General features: G+C 40.0%; 1 protein-coding gene across 5 annotated transcripts in view; it reads left to right on the top strand.

The window, feature by feature from the left end:
• The window catches only part of WDR89 (WD repeat domain 89), a 36,501-nt gene that overhangs the window by 11,903 nt on the left and 5,584 nt on the right, over window positions 1-19,014 (top strand). For 2 of the 5 annotated variants that reach the window (XR_009053132.1, XR_009053131.1), the window contains exon 2: window positions 6,504-6,629. The exons of the other annotated variants lie outside the window; for them this stretch is intronic. The gene's annotated coding sequence lies outside the window, so the exon portion shown is untranslated. Of the gene's footprint in view, window positions 1-6,503; window positions 6,630-19,014 lie in introns of those variants that run through there. 5 annotated transcript variants of the gene reach the window in all.

The raw sequence follows: 19,014 nt of genomic DNA, 5'->3' as shown, positions 1-19,014 counted from the left end.
AACTGCAATGTGTCCTTATTTCTCAGCCCATATTTTTTGTCTGGACCTTTGCAAGACAAATGCCTGCTGCTTCTCAGTGATTTGACTCCCAAACATTTACTGAGATGAGATTTTCTGGAGAAATACAATGCTACCTTTTTTTTTTTTTTGCTTCAAAAGGCAGAAACATCCTTTGAGTTTGAATTCAACACTCAGGAAAATTCCACCCCCTCCTTTACCATTATTTGCACTCTACAAACCAAGGCAGTCTAAACCTTGTACTCATCCATTCTGTTAAACCTGGTATTCCCTAATCTTTGGACAAAATCTTTAACAGAAATAGGCACAATTCATAGTGTCCCTCCCACTATGATCCCGCTTGACCCCTCAAAACCTCTCCTAAGAATGAAAAAATATCCTATGGATAAAGAAGCCTTACAGGGCATAAGGCCCATTATACAGGACCATAAAGTCCAAGGACTTACTATCCTTTGTACTAGTCCTTGTGATATCCTATTTTGCCTGTAAAAAGAAAACCCCAGTGGCTGAGGATGGAGATTTGTCCAAGACCATAGGGCAACAATATTGTAATTCTCTGCCATCCTGTCTTTTTTAATCTCCTCGTGCTCCTGGTATTTATCCATACCAGAAGCAACTTCTACATTGTAGTCAGCTTATAAGGTGGGTTTTTAATATCCCTATTGAAAGGGATAGTCAGTGTCTCTTTGCCTTTACCTGAGAAGGACAACAGTACATTTGGACAGTCATGCCTCAAGGCTTTACTGAGGCCTTCTTCTCACAAGTTTGAAAGGCTGATTTAAATGACATAAAATTCTCTGGAGGCTCTACCTTACTACAACATGTGGATGATTTGCTCTTTTTGTTTGCCCTCATATTTCTCACAAAAAGAGAAGTATTTGTTGAAAATCTCAGCCTTTAAGGGACACAGAGTTTTGAAAGAGAAATTTCAATTTTTCCAAACTCAGGTCTGATCTTTAGGACATCTAATCTCAAAACAGGTACTAGGCTTCAAGGCATTTTAAACTTTACAAACCTCAAAAGCAAATGTCTTTTGTTTTTTGTTTTTTTTGGCTATACCTTGAGGTTTACGGGATCTCATCTCCCCAACCAGGGATTGAACCTGGGTCACAGCACCGAAAGCCTGGAATCCTAACCACTAGGCCACCAGGGGACTCCCAAAAGCAAATGTTAATTATGAGGCTTTCTTGGGCTAGCTGGGCATTGTCATAATTGGATCCCAAATTTCTCCTTAGTGATTCAGCCTCTATATGCCTTACTGAAGAACACCAATCTGCCCCATTGTTTGGGATGATTGAGATAGCTTGGGCTTTAAAATCTTGAAGGAAAGCTTAATGAATCCACCTGCCTTGGGCACCCAAATTATCAGCTACCCTTTTTCTTTTTTGTATATGAAAAGGAAGGGAATGCCCTCGGATTACTTACCCAAAAACATGGGGGCTTTCACCAACCTCTAGGTTGCTACAGCCAACAATTAAATCCAGTGGCCTGAGGGTAACACCGCCGCCCACCTTAGAGCTCTGCCTGCTTCCACTCTTTTAATAAAGACTACTGAAGAGATCATTATAGGATCCTCCTTGATCATCTTTATACCTTAGCCTGTTGAGCCTCTCTGAAGTGTCCCGCCACACTCAACACCTTTCAGTGAGCCATCTTACCAGTTATGAAATCCTCTTACTAACCTCCCCTCATATCACTCTTATTCACTGTAACAGTCTCAACCCTGCTATCCTTCTTCTCTGTTCCACTGATGAAATGCCCTATGTCTGTGTGACTTTGATGTGTCACCTCTTGATCCTCATAATGACGTACAAGAAACCCCCTTGGTGAATGATCTGGTTTATTGGTGATTCTTGGCTAAAAAGTGAGAATGGCAGATTTTGTGCCAGGTATGCAAGGTCATTGAGGCTGCACCCTTGCCTTCGACTACTTTAGCCCAGCAAGCTGAGTTATATGCTGTCACTCAAACATGCATTTTAGCCAAAGGCAAGACAGCAAACATCTATACAGATAGTTGATATGCCTTTGGGAGAGCCCACTTTGGATGTTATGAAAACAGTAGGGTTTCCTTACTTCTAGTGGAGATAAAATTAAGAATGGCCCTTATGTCCAAAATTTATTGGATGCCATACTGCTGCCAGCAGCTCTAGCTATCATTAAAGTCCCTGGACATTCCAAATCTGATTTTCTGGAAGCCAGAGGAAACCACCTCACCAATATTCCTGCAAAAAATGCTACCCTTCTGAGATCCATAAACCAAACTTCTGTCATGGTCCAGAAGTCTACTCCCCCTGGCCAGGACCTAAGGGAATTAGCCAGGGAAGTACAACAGCTGGCCTCTGAAAAAGAAAAACAGAATTGGAAATCTAAAGGCTGTTGGTATTGTGAAGTAAAGGGACTCTGGTTTGGACCCAGTAATAAGTTGGTCCTGCAAAAAAAATCTAAAGTTTCCCTTATTAACCACCATACACAAATTAAACCATTGGTCCAGTGAGAAAATGGTAACATTCATGAATCAGTGTTGGTGGAAAAACATTGACAAGGCCACAAAAAGCACGTATCTTGTTTGTTCTACCTGTGCTAAATTCAACCCAGAGAAGATTATCTACGCTGCCTGGGGACATTTCGATTTACCCAATAGACCATGTTGAGGTCTGGCAGATGGATTTCCTACAATTGTCCCTGTCTCATGGATATAAATTTATTAGGCTGGTATGATTTGCTTGTTTTCATGTGGACTGAAGCACTTCCATGTAGGAAGGCAACTGCCTCTTCTGTAGCTAAAGTCCTTTAGAAGAGATTTCCATTTGAGGAACCTCCTGGAACTCCATAGTGACTGGAGAACCCACTTTACTGGACAAGTACTTTGACAAATCTGTGCCATCTGGCCAGTTCTGTGACATTTTCATTCTGCTTATCATCCTCTCTCTTCAGGACTGGTTCAACATACAAGTGCAATTATCAAGATGTGTTGGCTAAATTAGTTAAAAACCTCCAGATACCTCAGCCAAAAATATTTCTGCTGGTTCTGCTAAATCTTAGACCTGTTCCATTCAGAATTCATAAGCTCTCACCCTTTGAAATAATTACAGGACAGCCAATGCATTAAGTCCCTGCTTCATTTGACCTACAAATAAGAAAAGGGGATATATTTCAGTTTTGCCAAGGTCTAACTAAATCCATTGACAATAATAATGCCTTGGAGGAATAATCTTTCCACAGCATGCTCCCAGGAGGCAAAGATGTCGAATACAACACTTTGCAGCCTGGTGAACTTGGTCTATTGGAAAAGGCATCTCCAATGAAGTTTCCCTCCAGCCTTGTTGGAACGGCCCCTACCAGGTGTTGCTAACTAACCTCTGTGTTGCTAAACTCCAAGGGATGAACTCCTGGATTCATGTGTCTCTTCTATAAAAAGGCCCCCAAACTTGAGTGGATTTGTAACCTAACTGGGGATTCAAAGCTAACACACTCTGCTGAAGCAGATGACATCAGAAGTAGGCAGCTTTCCCAAGATATCCAGACCAGGCCTGTGTCATGCTGCTTAAAGTTCTAATAGTCCTTTCTTTGGCTTTCTTGCTGCTCTCTTATTTAGCTTTAGCGCATCCCTTGGTGCCCCTTACAGAAACTCCCTGATTCTGCCAGCCTTACTGATTGTTTGATTTGTGCCAGAGCTAATAATACTCGTGATGAACCTGAACTGGAAGCCTGGCGACTATCCTTAGAAGGCTGAAGAAGTCTGTCTGGCAGAGATGTAGGATTTTCCTTTGGTAACTTGGATGCAGTACATGTTCTTCCTTGTGGCAAATTGGCAGCAGACATTACAGCATTCCATTGGGTGCACTCTCCACCCTGCCCCCGCCCCAAGCCAGGAAAGGAATACCTCTTACTCAAGTCTGGACTATTACCCAAAATCTTTCTTTGTGTTTCAAAAACATTAACGGGACTGGCAGAACTCTGGGCTGCCTCCCACTAAACACTTGTAACTATACAATTCTCTATGACTCACATGATCTTGAATTCACTCCCTGCTGGAATCAAGAAGACTAAATGTCTTCTCCATTAATGTATCTCTGTGGTGGGATAATGAAAATTTTAATGGTACCAGGGAATGGGAAGCAGATGTGCTTCCTTTCTATGGTACTTTGTGGGGAATTGATCAAAAATCTGATGAATGGTGGGAACTTAATTCAACTTACTTTCTCCCTGGAGATTCCCCAGACCTTCATCAGAACCTCACTGGCAGCAATCAAACTCACCTATTATTCCAAATATATAGAAATTTAAGATGTTCTTATAGCCATTCCCACCATGCTATCATGTGCTATCTGTAAATGACTATGTTTTCCTTCTTTTATACCAGGAAAAAAAAATCTGGACAAAGGGCCCACTTACACCCTATCTTTAGAAAACACTGGTTCTTTCTTTTTGTGTGGAAGAAATAGACATTCCACACTCCCTCTTAAATGGAAGGGACGCTGTGGAGTTGTCGTCCTCGCTCCTGTTGCCAGAATCAGGAAAACCCTCCCTTCCACGGCCTGTGTACCCAGGCTGGGTTCTTTTTCCTAACAACTTAAAAGAGCACGTCAAAGCTGGGATGGGTATAATCTTGGATGGATGCCCACAAATAACGCCATAATAGAAAGGGATTTGGGCATGCCTTGGCCTGAGTCTTTTTCCCCTTGGGTTGGAGTAACGGACTTGAAAAAGCAATTTGAAACCTCTCTATAGTCATGGCAACTACCTTTAATGCTGCTTTTAGAGCTTTTGAATATCAACAAACCCAGACGGTCTAGTGGAAGTAGGCTTACAAAACCACAGAGCCCTAAACCTCACTGCACAATATGGAAGAACCTGTGTCCTGCTTGGGGAAGAATGCTGTTTTTATGTTAGCAAATAGGGGAAAATAAAAGCTAAAAATGATGGGCAGTACCAATCTGAAATAGGCCAAGCCCCAGGGCTTAGGACATTTTCAGCCTATTAAATATAGGGAGCTGGGGAAACTGGTTGAGAAATTTCTTCCAGTCAGTAGCCATGATGGGAGCCATGATGGGACTTCTGACCCTGGTGTGATCCTCCTAATGAAATTTCTGCTGTCTCATTTCAGTAGGCACATGTCTTTCTCTCAAATGTACGTACAGAATAAATTTCCTAAGGCTCATCCTGAGGCTCAGTTGACCATGGAAACCAAACTGACCCCCTTAGAGGAGTATGACTGAGATGCCCCATGTTGTTCAAATGAACCTCTTCTGCGGGACAGAACATTGTAGGATGGTCCTCTGCCGGAGACTCACAGGCCAACATCTAACATCTCTGACTAAACAAATAGCCAAGCAATAAGGTTGATCAGTGATACTTTCTGTGAAAGATCTTGCTCAACTGAGGGAAAAGTGAAAGGATTTTCATCTAAAATGGAACCAAAGGATGTGAAATGGAGACCCACGCATGTGCCCTCAGAGAAACAAAACTTAAAGACCGAGAGACTGATTTCCCATGAATACCCGATTTAGAGAATTATCAGATTTACAGATTTATCGAAACTTGAGCTGTGAGTTGGGAACATCCACTGAGAATCTCTTCCGTCTCTTCCCATCTTTGGGCCAGTGGACTCGCTGCATGGTTCCCAACTGGATTCTCCTTTTGCACTGCTTGTCCATAAAAGCAACCCATCCTCAACCTTCGACAGACTTACCTGTAATTCACTGCAGCTTGGGTGTCCCTAATTGCAGTTCCTCTGCTGTTCCCAAATAAACTTGATTTATGGTAACTTGAGCTTCACCTCTTTCATTTTAGATTGACTTTTTTTTTCTTTCTTTGTTTCTTTGTTTCTTTCTTTTGGGGGGTGGGGTGGGGGGGTGCTGTGCTGCAGCGGCATGTGGAAACTTAGTTCCCTGACCAGGGATTGAACCCTTACCCCCTGCATTGGAAGTGCAGAGTCTTAACCACTGGACCACCAGGGAAGTCCCAGAGATTTTTATTTTCCTAAATGATTTTCAAAAAACAGAGAAGTTTTAAATTTTAATTAATTCAAGTGTTTCTTTGCTGGTTTGTGCTTTTGGATTCTAAGAAATCTTCACCTAAGCCAGGGTCATAACTTTTCTACTTCTTTCCTAGAAGTTTTGTAGTTCTTGCCCTCACATTTAGGTCTGTGATAATTTTGAGTGAATTACTAGTCCTTGTTCAGACTTCTCCTTTGTGTGATATTAATAAGCCACTGCAGTGTTGGGCCTGGGATGCTGGAGGGCTTTCCTCCTTGTCCCTCTCCACTCGCAACTTTTAGCAGGCACTGCCGGATAGGGGATTTCTCACCAGGTTTCTCACCACGCTCTTCCTTCTCCAGCAGTAGACTGTTGATGCTTTTTACTCAGTGTGAGGATCACAGTGGCTGCAGAGGGCCATTCTCCTCCATGATGGTTTGTTTTTTCAAATGTGTACATATCTGTGTATAATCACCACTCACAAAGTTCTCTTTCTGTCTTTCCCAGGCCAGATTCACCGAAAAGATAACCAGTATTCCGATTGCTACCATTACGGATTTGTTTTACCTGTTCTTGAACTTTGTATACATGAAATCCTGTAGCACCCTTTTATGTCATTAAACAATTCTCAGATTCATCCACTTTGTTGCATATACCAGTGGTGTGTGGGGTTTTGTTTTGTTGCTGTGTATAATTCTATTATATTAATATACTAGTTTGTAAAGTAAAGACAATTGGATAATTGTCTAATTATCTAATTAATCATCTTGTAATTATCCTAAAAGCTTGTAATTATCCTAAAAGTAACATGCCAATGATCTATTTGCCTTATTGCTGAGGCCAGAAACCTAAGAATCATCTTTGACACTTCTCATACCCCTCTTGCAGTCTAATGAGAAAGTTCTGTTTATTCCTCTTTCATAATTGTATCCTAAATCCAGCCTCTTCTCCTTCCTTTCATATCTCTTGCCCAAAGTTGTGCACAGGCCTCTTTACTATGTTCATTCTTGCCTCAAGGTCTGTTCTCCCTGCAGCAGCCAGAGGAATCTCTTCGCAGACGTTTCTAACCTGCTTTCCACCCACAGTGGCTTGCTTTCTCCCTTGAGAATAAAATCTGAAGTCCTTACCATGGCCTGCAAAGCTTTTATCTGACTACAGCTACCTCTTCAACCTTATTTCTTACACCACTTTCTTTCTCTGATTCAGTGTTAGCTGCACTGGCCCACTTGCTATTTTTCTCTGCCCAGGAGGCTCTTGGCTCACACAGTCCAGTACGTTGCTCCCTCATTTTATTCTTGGCTTGGCTCAAATGTCACCTCATGGGAGAGGCTTGCCTTCAATGACCAAATCTCAAAGCCTCTTCCTACATTATTCCTTGCCTTCCCCATTATTGTATTTTACACTACCCGTCACCGGTTTCATTATTATAGTTAGTTATTTCTGTGTATCTGTCTCCCTACTGCCCTCTATTGCCTGTGCTCTTTGCTAAATGCAGTGTGTTTTCGGCCTGTTATGTCAGCCGTTTGAAGGTTGTTTCTGAAACATTGACTAGGGATTTAATGATATTGGTTATCAGTTTCTAACTATAACACATATAATATTCAAGTGGCTGATTCTTGGATAATGTTAGCATCATGGTCATGATTCTTTTTATTCCCTCTCCCCTCTTCCTTTTTTGTTTTTGTTTCTTGCAGTTATTAAGGAGAGCATTTGCTTAATTTTTGAAAGCATCTATTGAGAATTAGAGAAAGAAGTAGTAAACATAGAGTACCAGTTCAAGAATTGGATTATTCCACATTGCTACTATCTGTTCCAAATGAAGACATCTGGTGACTGAGGAGGTTTGGTTTCTCTCTGTTTGGTTAACCAGCTGGTTGTTCTGGAAAGGCAAAGGCAGTTCATTGTTCTTGTTGAAAGAAACTGGGAATTCATAGACTTACTATAAAGGGTGACTTTGGGGTAGAAGATTTACTTAAGCAACTGGACATCTCAAGATGTTATTGAGGAAAATGTCTTTGTGTTTTAAAAGATACTGTGACTATGACATCTGGAACCTGAAGGATAATCTTATACTGCATGAGAGAGTGTGTGTGTCATTCCTTCCCACCCCTTCCCCCTTTTCCTTGGTAACAAATTCCTGCACTTTAGAAACGGTGCTCTCCCTAAGAATTTTAGTGTATTTAATGCATGAAGTGCCATATGTTGCTGCAACCAGTATCTTGAACATTCGTATGAATAAGAATAGCATATTCAGGCTCACTAAGCAGGATTAATTTACAAAGACATTAAGTTTCAGTCGTTAATGAATATGATATTTAAAATTACATTGAAATTGTAGCAGATGTCAGTTTAGCATACCTTCCACTAATATGCAGCACTTCTGCCCAATTTAAAACAAATGGTTCTTTGATAAATTGTTTTAAAGCCAGTTCTGTGTTAGTTTAAAATATACACACAAATTTCTCTAAATTTTTGATATAAAAGTTTTCTGAGAAATGTTCTGCTGAAATTAAACCAATGCATACTTTTTATCCCAAGGTATTGGGTTTTTTTTTTAACTTTTATTTTATTATTTATTTGTTTATTGGCTGCATTGGGTCTTCATTACTGTGCACAGGCTTTCTCTAGTTGTGGTGAGTGGGGGCTATTCTTTCTGTAGTTCTGATGTGCTGGCTTCTCACTGCGGTGGCTTCTCTTGTCAACGAACATGGGCTCTAGGTGCGGCACATGGGTTCAGTACTCATGGCTCACGGGCTTTGTTGCTCTACGACATGTGGTATCTTTCTGGAGCAGGGATTGAACGCGTGTCTGCTGCATTGGCAGGTGGATTCTTAACCCCTGTGCCACCAAGGAAGTCCCAACCCAAGGTATTGTTTTCTCTAGGACATATTGGTAATGCATGTAAGTGACTTTTTTAACGTTCAGTGTAGAATTTTTAAAGCTACCATTAGAATTTTCCTGTTTGCCACTGATGTTGCCATTAGCACATGACGTTAGACATTAGCAGCTACTGCTTCCAGATGCTCTGCTAACCCCCCTCCCTTAAAAAGAAATAAATATAGTATATGTTTATTATATAGGTAACATAGCCTACGGCTATTTCTAAAAACTATGCTGTGTACTTACAACGGAGGCAGTATAGTGTAGAAGTTAATAGTATGTATGGACTTTGGAATAAGAATACTTGAGTTCAGAAACCAGCTTTACTTCTTGTTAGCTGTGCTTTTCTCATCAGTTTAATGACCATAATAGTACTTACGGGGTTCTTATGGGGCTATGTCATCATAATTAAATATTTTAGTGACATGGGAAAGTACTGGAGGGACTTTCCTGGTGGCGCAGTGGTTAAGGATCTGCCTGCCAATGCAGGGGACACAGGTTTGATCCCTGCTCCAGGAAGATCCCACATGCCGCGGAGTAACTAAGCCTGTGCGCCACAACTACTGAGCCTTTGCTCTAGAGCCCGCGAGCCACAACTACTGAAGCCCGCGAGCCTAGAGCCCGTACTTTGCAACAAGAGAAGCTAGCGCAATGAGAAGCCCGCGAACTGAAATGAAGAGTAGCCCCACTCACTGCAACTAGAGAAAGCCTGCGTACAGCAACAAAGACCCAACACAGCCAAAAATAAATAAATAAAATAAATAATTTAAGAAATTTCTTTCTTAAGAAAGAAAGAAAGAAAGGAAAGTACTGGAAAGAAGGCAACACATTCACACACACACACACACACACACACACACACACTCGCTCCAGATACTTGAAATACATTTTATGAACATTATTTTTGTATTTATAGATAGGGTGAACAGAAGCATGTATGAATAGGAATAATTTTATTAAAGTGTATTATACATTTTCTCTAAATAGTATTACATTTAATTTAACTTGGATTTAATTAACGAAAAAATAAAATGAAAAAGTGTTAAAATTCAGTTGTTTCTTTAAGAGGTTAATTCCTTTGAAAATTCGCTTTGAGTTAACCCAAAGAAAAGGTGAATGATATTAAGAAGTTGTGTCATTATGGAGTCATTATGTTGTGGAGTTTTTTGAACTACATGTTTCAGGTAGCATCCACGCAACTGATTAACTGACGCAGGCAGATGTAGGTTTTTCTGGTCAGCAGGTAGCCTTTCCGGTGGCGACTGGTGGAGTCAGACTCATTTTATGGCTCAGCTATCCTGTAGGGCCTTGGAGTCCTCTGCATTCAGCCAGCAGATGAGTGAAGAGAAGGTGAAGAAGGCACCATCACCCGATCACCTGGCCCGAATAGGACCAGTGCTTCACTGCTACTGGCAAAAACTCATCACAGGCTGGACTCTCTTTTCTCTTCTGGGATCCCATGAAATGTCCTGTACCAAATCCCAGGTATACCCTGTTCCTGTGGGCTGCTTCTCAATACCCTAAACTTAACGTGGAGACCTTAATATAGTAGGCAGCCCTCCTTGCCTTTGCCGAGCCCCAGCAGTGGTAAGAGTGTTTACTTTTGAGAGTTTTTCTGAGAGTTTGCCTCCCTACAGCCTCAGCTGGCATCTCTCCAAATTTGGGAACAGTAGTGAAAAATCTTGAGATTTTATTTTTTACCTTGCTCAGTACTGCTTTGGGGAAAGGGGTGTTGTTGGCATAGGGACGGAGATTGTCTTGAGCTCTGCTACATGATTTCCGGTATCTCATGAAAATAGATTAGAGGTGACTGGGCAGAGTTGATGGTGGTCCTGGTTGTCATGTCTGAGCCATCTCAGGTCTGGAATTGAGATTGATGTAAGAGCTTTTTGGCATAGGAACATTCCTAGTGTGTCAGTACCTATCTAGAACCTCCAAACATCCATGATATGTATCAAGGGGAATTTTTTTTTTAATTTTTAAAATTTGTTTTTATTTAATTTTGTTTTTGGCTGCATTGGGTCTTTGTTGCTGTGCGTGCGCTTTCTCTAGTTTTGGTGAGCGGGGGCTACTCTTCGTTGTGGTGCGTGGGCTTCTCATTTCTGTAGCTTCTCTTGTGGAGCATGGGCTCTAGGTACGTGGGCTTCAGCATGCAGCATGCAGGCTTAGTATTTGTGGCACATGGGCCCTAGAGCACGCAAGCTTCAGTAGTTGTGTCTCATGGGCTCCAGAGTACAGGCTCCGTAGTTCTGGCACACGGGCTTAGTTGCTCATAGCATGTGGGATCTTCCCAGAGCAAGGCTTGAACCCATGCATTGGCAGGCAGATTCTTAACCCACTGCACTACCAGAGAAATCCCCAAAGGGTATTTTTAATAGGGTAGATCTTAAGCCTTTCTGATTGGTACCTAACTAAAAGATAAGAATCTTAGAGAAGTTCACTGAGAACTTATAGTTTCACTGAAGTGAAACTATATCATCTTCTAAAACACTGAAGTTTATATGCTCTTTAGAAATATATTTTTCATTATAAAATGAAAAATAAAATCTTAAAAAGCACCCAATTTGACATGTCAGTGGTTTATTCAGAATTGAAAGTTATTGGTTTGATATTTGTGTTCATGAAATTTTGCACATTGGTTCATTTTTTTAAAATAGTCTTAATATGAAAATAACAGACTGCTTTAATTTTTTAAAAAGCTATAGGGACTTCCCTGGTGGTCTAGTGGTTAAGACTGTGTGCTCCTAATGCAGGGTTCGTGGGTTTGATCCCTGGTCAGGGAACTAAGATCCCACACAGTGCAGCCAAAAAAAAAAAAAAAAAGCTGTAGAATGGTAGTTTTAAAAACATGAATGTATGTGAAATGAAATAAAGCAAATCAAGTGAAAATTTATTAGAAAGAAAGGAAATCAATATTTGCTTATTTTCTTTATGCCAAAAATTATGCCCACTACATCCTTCTGATCTGTGTTCCTGTGTCATCCTGTGATTACCTCCGTCCTTGTACCATCACCCTATGTGGTAATTGTTTACTGGTCTTTCTCCCAACTTCTTGGAGACAGCAGGTATGTTTCTCATCTGAATATCCAGCATTTAGCATTGTACTTTGCTGTAAAAGGTGCTCAATATTAAGTATGTCCATTTCTACGCCCATGTTAAAGATGAAGGCAGTGAAGATTACAGAGGTTAGGTTAATTTCTACAATGATGACTTTGCTAGTTTGTGATAGAACACGGCCTTGAAATTAGGATATTTTATTCTTAAACGTATTGCTTTTTTATTGTACCACACTGACAGATTATTGACAAGCTGAAAATTACTTCACTGAATTATTTCCAAATTGCCAATCTCTGAAAATATTCATAAGAAACTGGTAACATATTATGTTTTAAAATATTGTATCATTTCAGTGGTTTGTTTTACTTATTTATTTAAATATTTATTTGTTTATTTATTTGGCTGCATTGGGCCTTCATTGCTGCACACAGGCTTTCTATAGTTGCAGTGACTGGGGGCTACTCTTCGTTGCGGTGCATGGCCTTCTCATTGTGTTGGCTTCTCTTGTGGCTTCTCTTGTTGCAGAGCACAGGCTCTAGGTGTGCAGGCTTCAGTAGTTGTGGCACACGGGCTCAGTAGTTGTGGCTTGCAGGCTCTAGAGCACAGGTTCAGTAGTTGTGGTGCATGGGCTTAGTTGCTCCTGGCATGTGGGATCTTTCCCACCCAGGGTTCGAACCCGTGTCCCCTGCATTGGCAGGCAGATTCTTAACCACTGTGCCACCTGGAAAGTCCTGTTTTGTTGATGTCCTTAGAATCAGGGATCCTGCCATTATTACTGAGCATAAGTTTTTATAGTCTTCTGACAGTTCTTTTATGTATCCTATTTTTTCCCTTTTACTTTTGAAAAAAAAAAAAAGTAAAAAGGTGGGAAAGGGGAGAGGACAAAATGTTCTAAAAAGAACGAAAGATCAAAGTTCCCGTCTTTAATATGAATGAAATTTGACTTTTTAAAGTATGTTCCCTAAATCTTTCTTTGTAGCAGCCTCTTACATTAAGTCAGTACTTGATAATAACACTCAAAACTTCATTTGATTACTATCTGTAATTAGTTAGGGTGGTTCTGGCTGCATTAACAAAAACTGCAAATTGACTTAAATAGTCAGAAAATGTTGAATCTCATAAATGTGGAATAAAAGTTCTTTCCATCGGTTGGATTGAGTAACAGTTTCTAATTAGTGTTCCACATGTGAACAAATTGTAGTTGGGAGGAAAATACATGCGAGGATTGGCAAAAATGTAGGGTTTCTGAAATTACTGATTAAAAGGGATGGAATTATTATGATTAGGTCAATCAGGATCCACCCCTGGAGCTACAATCAAGTCCTGAAACCATGATGATGCCACAGGGAGGGGGAAGAGGGGAGAGTTGGAGGGGTTCCATCATACTAGATGTCCTCTAGAGCAGTGGTTCCCAACCCCTGGGATCTAATGCCTGATGATCTGAGATGGAGCTGATGTAATAATAATAGAAATAAAGTGCACAGTAAGTGTAATGCACTTGAATCATCCCGAAACCATCCCCTCCACCCCACCCCAGTCCTTGGAAGAATTATCTTCCACTAAAACAGTCCCTGGTGCCAGAAAGGTTGGGGACTGCTGCTCTAAGATTTTCTTAATTGCCCTTCAAATGAAATATGATATATAACAGATCCCTCTTTGAGGAATGTAATTGTTTGTGGTGGATAATGGGTTGCATGGGGGTTTCTTTTACTATTCTCTATTCCACACAAATTCTGTAATAAGAAATGGGACACAAAAAAAATGAAAAGTGATGGTTGCTTGCTGTAACCTTTTTCTAGGCTAGTGTGTGTGTTTTCAATCATCCTGCTCCCTTTCTGCTCCCTTTCTTTCTAATATGTAGAATTAACATGTAATTCCTCCTCTCAAAGCCTAATAAGCATATTCCTTAATTAAAGTTGATACTAATATTTTAGTACTTACAAAGAATAGGAATAACAGAATGGAAATGAACACAGGTTCACAGGTTTTGAAGTTACAGTGTGGATTTCAAATCAAACTCCCCCTGTATCTTTCCCCTTATTACCTATGAGAGCATTGGCAAGTTACTCAGTTTCTCTGAGCTTCAGTTTCCTCTGTACAATGGTGATAAAAATACCTGTCTCATAGGGTTAACTGATTAGAATAAAAAAATTAGATGTAAGTTTCTAGCACACCGCCTAGTATTTGTTGAACTCCAATTATGATTATTTTCTTCTTTGTGAGACTCAGTCATCCTAGCCAAATTTGATAGACGTGGTAGCAGTATTGTACTTAAATTATTATTAGTGTGGACTGTGACGTTATTAGGGCTCATTCCTGAATGACTTTTCCCATTTAGCATCTCCCTACATTTGGCACATTAGCTGAATCTCTGCATTTTGCAATCATCAGAGCTGCTTCCCTGTGGTTAGTGGGCACTATTAAATTTCAGCTGTGGGGAATTAGTTTTTCTGACCCAAGTCTGATAAATTGTTTCAAAAGAAAACTATTCCTTTATCCAACATATAGTTCAAATATAACTATTATTCTTTAGTAGTAAAAATGTAATAGTACTTGTTGCTTATGCTATCAGATCTTTCAAGGATGATGAACATTCATACCCGAAAGACAGAAATACATCTGTTTCTAAGGATATGGCTCATTTCTGACTTCCTACAAAGTAATATGCCAAAGATTTTTAGTGCAATGCCTTTTGTAATCAATAGTTTCTAAATAGGTGTAAGATGTAGGTTTTCTTTTAATACTTTTTTTGTCTTGTTTAAATGGGAAAGAAAGCTACGTCCTCTTCTAGAATTATTTAAGCTAGCTCCGCTGTCCTTCAGATTTCATATTCAAACTTGGCCAATTCAGGAATAAGAACAACACCTAGTTGCAGCTAGATGTATTTAGGATGTACTTTATATATAGAAATAACATTTCATTGGGTTTATTTTAGTAGGAAGTAAAATGAAAGAACATTTTGATTGATATAGATAACTTAAATCTTACCAAGGCCAAAGCCACAAAAGGAATACTTATGTTTAGGGATTTTGTTATCAAGTAATCAACTCTTAATTATCTAAGGAGAGTTCTTTAGATTAGAGATTAATCAGCATTTCCCATCTAATGTTTTTCAAGATGGCAGTTCACCAGGAATTTAATATTCTCACCCCCTTAAAGTTTATCCTAAGGTGTTTGTTTTAGGATGTCTTTCTAAACATCTTGCAGCTACTGCATTGTATTCAGACATGAGAATTCTGTATCCCAGTTAAAGACTACAACAGCAGTGGTGGCTTAGTGCCAGGGCACTGCTGGGGGTCTGCTGTTTCCTGATCGGCGCCAGGTGGGTCAAGATGAGATATTAGTAATTTTTTCAGAACAGTTAGGCTAATATTTAAATTGGGTTATGGTTGCTTGCTATTTACATCCTCTAACTCAAGGACAAGGAATTTTTTTAATGAAAAATTTTTAGCCAAGTGAACCAACATAACTTTAGACTCTACTAAACTTCCTTTATCTGAACCTCTTCTCCTTGTCTCATCTCAATGTTGGGAAAGTGAGAACTGCAATATGATTCAAGAGATAGTGGCAGTAACTCCATGCATTCTTTTCTCTTCTCTGCTGTTCTCTTTTGGTTTATCTTCATTTCTCTTCTTATCTCCTTCCTACTCTTTCCTTTGGTACTCTTTTCTATCTCTTTTCTTTTTGTGCCCTTTTTCGTGTGTGCGTGTGTGTGTGTGTATTAATATAAGAAAAGCTCACTTTACACCCTCAGCTCACACTAGCCTGTTGAGATCTAGAACAGTAACTAAGCTTCCTTTTATGCATCTAACAGAAACGAATAGAGAAGAGATTTAAATTATGGTTAATCTTATTTGTTCTCTTTATATGTTTTTGTTAGGTTGAATGTATATATAGTTGTCAGTATTGTTTTGATCTACAGAAATAGATTGGACTTTATACTGCCCTTAGTAGCCTGTAGCAAAAGTAGAATTTGGAAAGGGATTGGATGAGAGCCCTGAGTAGGAAAGTTGGATATTCCCTAGAGGTTCTGGCTTAGAACTGAGTAGACCAGTTGGTGCCAGTACCATTGACCAATATGGAGAACATTGAGAAGCATACTTTGGTTTTGTTTTTAAGGAGAAATTTTGGCAGTGGGACTCAGGGGGTGGGGGTGGGGGCGGGGGGAGCATAAATAATCAATTTTACTTTGAGGTGTAGTGGGACATGTTCAAGGAGAAATGGTTAGTAGACACTTGGGAATATGGGCTTGTAAATAGATGAGATCATTGGCATACAGGTGGTGCTTGAAAACATGAATGTGAATGAGGTTACCTTGTGAGAGTGTTGAGTGAGAAGAAAGCCTATGGCTTCTCTTGAGGATTGGGAAGTGGATCATGCAAAGAAAACTCAAATAAGAGCATACGTAGAAGTAAAAGGGTTTATAGATCATTTTAGAACGATTCATTAGTATGTAAAATTAAGAATTAACTGTGTAGCCTTGGAAGTTATATTTCAAATATGACTCAGTTGCATATTAATGTGTTAAAGCATATGCTAGAGGTTTTCATCTTTTCCCTAAGAGACTAAACTATTTTACTGTTTCTGTCTATGGATGAATGAATATAAACTCTATAGCATGAGAGTGTTGTAGGATCTGCCTACCTTCCAATATCTATTCCTTTCCTTTCCTTTCCTTTCCTTTCCTTTCCTTTCCTTTCCTTTCCTTTCCTTTCCTTTCCTTTCCTTTCCTTTCCTTTCCTTTCCTTCCTCCCTCCCTCTATCCCTCCCTCTTTCTCTTTCTTTCTTTCTTTCTTTCTTTCTTTCTTTCTTTCTTTCTTTCTTTCTTTCTTTCTTCCTTCCTTCCTTCCTTCCTTCCTTCCTTCCTTCCTTCCTTCCTTTCTCTTTCTTTCCCTCCCTTCCTTCCTTCCTTCCTTCCTTCCTTCCTTTCTTTCTTTCTTTCTTTCTTTCTTTCTTTCTTTCTTTCTTTCTTTCTTTCTTTCCTTTCTTTCCTTCCTTCCTTCCTTCCTTCCTTCTTTCTTTCTCTTCCTTCCTTCCTTCCTTCCTTCCTTCCTTCCTTCCTTCCTTCCTTCCTTCCTTTCTTTCTTTCTTTTTTGCAGTACTATACTGCATTTAAGCAGTGTCACATGAACAACCATTGAGAATGTTACCATTGCTACTGTCTTTAAGCGTTGGTTTGCTGTAGCATTCCATCTGGGGCCAACTCTGCCTGCCTCATCAATCCCCAGAATCCTTTGGATTAAAGCCTTGCAGGGGACTGTTCCAATGTGAAACACACTCTCCAGGCAACACTGTGGAGGGAAGGAGTACAGCACTACTATCCTACTTGGGGGCAGCAGTGCGTAACCATAGTCCTATGACTTACTGTTAGCTTAAAAGTCACATTAAACTTTCTAATTGTTTAAAATTCTCATCAATCTGATATTTCATATGCAGAGATTAATATGAAGCAGTAGCAAAGAATTGTTTCTTTTGTAATTTCATTAACACTTTGACCGTCTCAAGAATGGGCAGTTGTTTTTACCTGGAATTAAAAAGGCTTTTTTCCTTGAAGTGTATAGGCAGTATACTCTTAAGTGAAGGCACATGTTAGGATGTATTTGAATAGCTTGTAGTAAAAAAAAATTACATTAAATTTTTTGTCAGAAATATAAAGTCTTTACATTTCCTTTTTTTGCTTTAAAGTACTGTTAAAGAATGCCATTATTTTACCAATTTCCATAAGCAGAGCTCCCCCTGCAAATACCCAGGCAAATGCAATATCATTTTAGGTTTATTCTGTTTCTCCTAGAACTCCTCTTCATCTCTTAATGCATGAAAGTTGAATCAATTATTCATTCATTTATTCAACAACCATATTGATAACAAAAAAGCAAGAGTCAGGTAATAAGGTCACCAGTAAAATCGGGTTTTTCAAAAATATTGAGTGGGGACTTCGCCAGTGGCGCAGTGGTTAAGAATCTGCCTGCCAATGCAGGGGACACCGGTTCCATCCCTGGTCTGGGAAGATCCCACATGCCACGGAGCAACGAAACCCCTGCGCCACAGCTACTGAGCCTGCACTCTAGAACCCACACGTGGCAACTACTGAAGACCAAGTGCCTAGAGCCTGTGTTCTACAACAAGGGAAGACACTGCACAGAGAAGCCCGCACACCGCAGTGAAGAGCAGCCCCCCGTTCTGCAACTAGAGAAAAGCCTGCATACAGCAACGAAGACCCAAAGCAGCCAATAAATAAATTTATTTATTTAAAACATATTGAGTGAAAACAGCAAATTGCAGCAAAGATACATATGAATTGATACTGTTTTAAAAGTTTCTGGGCTTCCTGGGTGGCGCAGTGGTTAAGAATCCGCCTGCCAATGCAGAGGTCATGGGTTCGATCCCAGCTCCAGGAGGATCCCACATGCCGCGGAGCAACTAAGCCCGTGTGCCAAAAAATAAAAAAAAAAAAAAAGTTTCTTAATGGGCTTCCCCGGTAGCACAGTTGTTATGAATCCGCCTGCCAATGCAGGGGACACTGGTTCAATCCCTAGTCTGGGTAGATCCCACATGCCGCGGAGCAACTAAGCCTGTGTGCCACAACTACTGAGCCTGCACTCTAGAGCCCGCGAGCCACAACTAATGAGCCCATGCTCCACAGCTACTGAAGCCTGTGCGCCTAGATCTCATGCTCCACAACAAGAGAAGCCACCACAATGAGAAACCTGCATACCACAATGAAGAGTAGTCCCCGCTCTCCACAACTACAGAAAGCCCGTGAGCAGCAATGAAGACCCAATGCAGCCAATAGATAAAAATAAATAAATAAATAAATTTATTTTTTAAAAATTTCTTAATTATAGGAGTTGTGTCTGTAAGATTTCATTTCTTTAAAAAATTGAGGCAAATATGGCAAAATGTTAACATCTGTTAAATCTGGGTAATGTGTACTTGGGTGTCAGTTTCTTTTTTTCTACACTTCCTCATACATTTGAAATATTTCATAATTAAGCATTTTAAATTTTTAATTGATAAAATAGGCAATATAATAGGGAGTGACAGTCTAGGCTGGTTGATCAGGGAAGGTCTCTTTGGGGAG

This window comes from Hippopotamus amphibius, chromosome 4 (genome assembly GCF_030028045.1).
Source record: "Hippopotamus amphibius kiboko isolate mHipAmp2 chromosome 4, mHipAmp2.hap2, whole genome shotgun sequence".
Taxonomy (NCBI): domain Eukaryota; kingdom Metazoa; phylum Chordata; class Mammalia; order Artiodactyla; family Hippopotamidae; genus Hippopotamus; species Hippopotamus amphibius.
The sequence above is the reverse complement of the archived record's forward strand: the minus strand, read 5'-3'. Positions and strand labels throughout refer to the sequence as shown.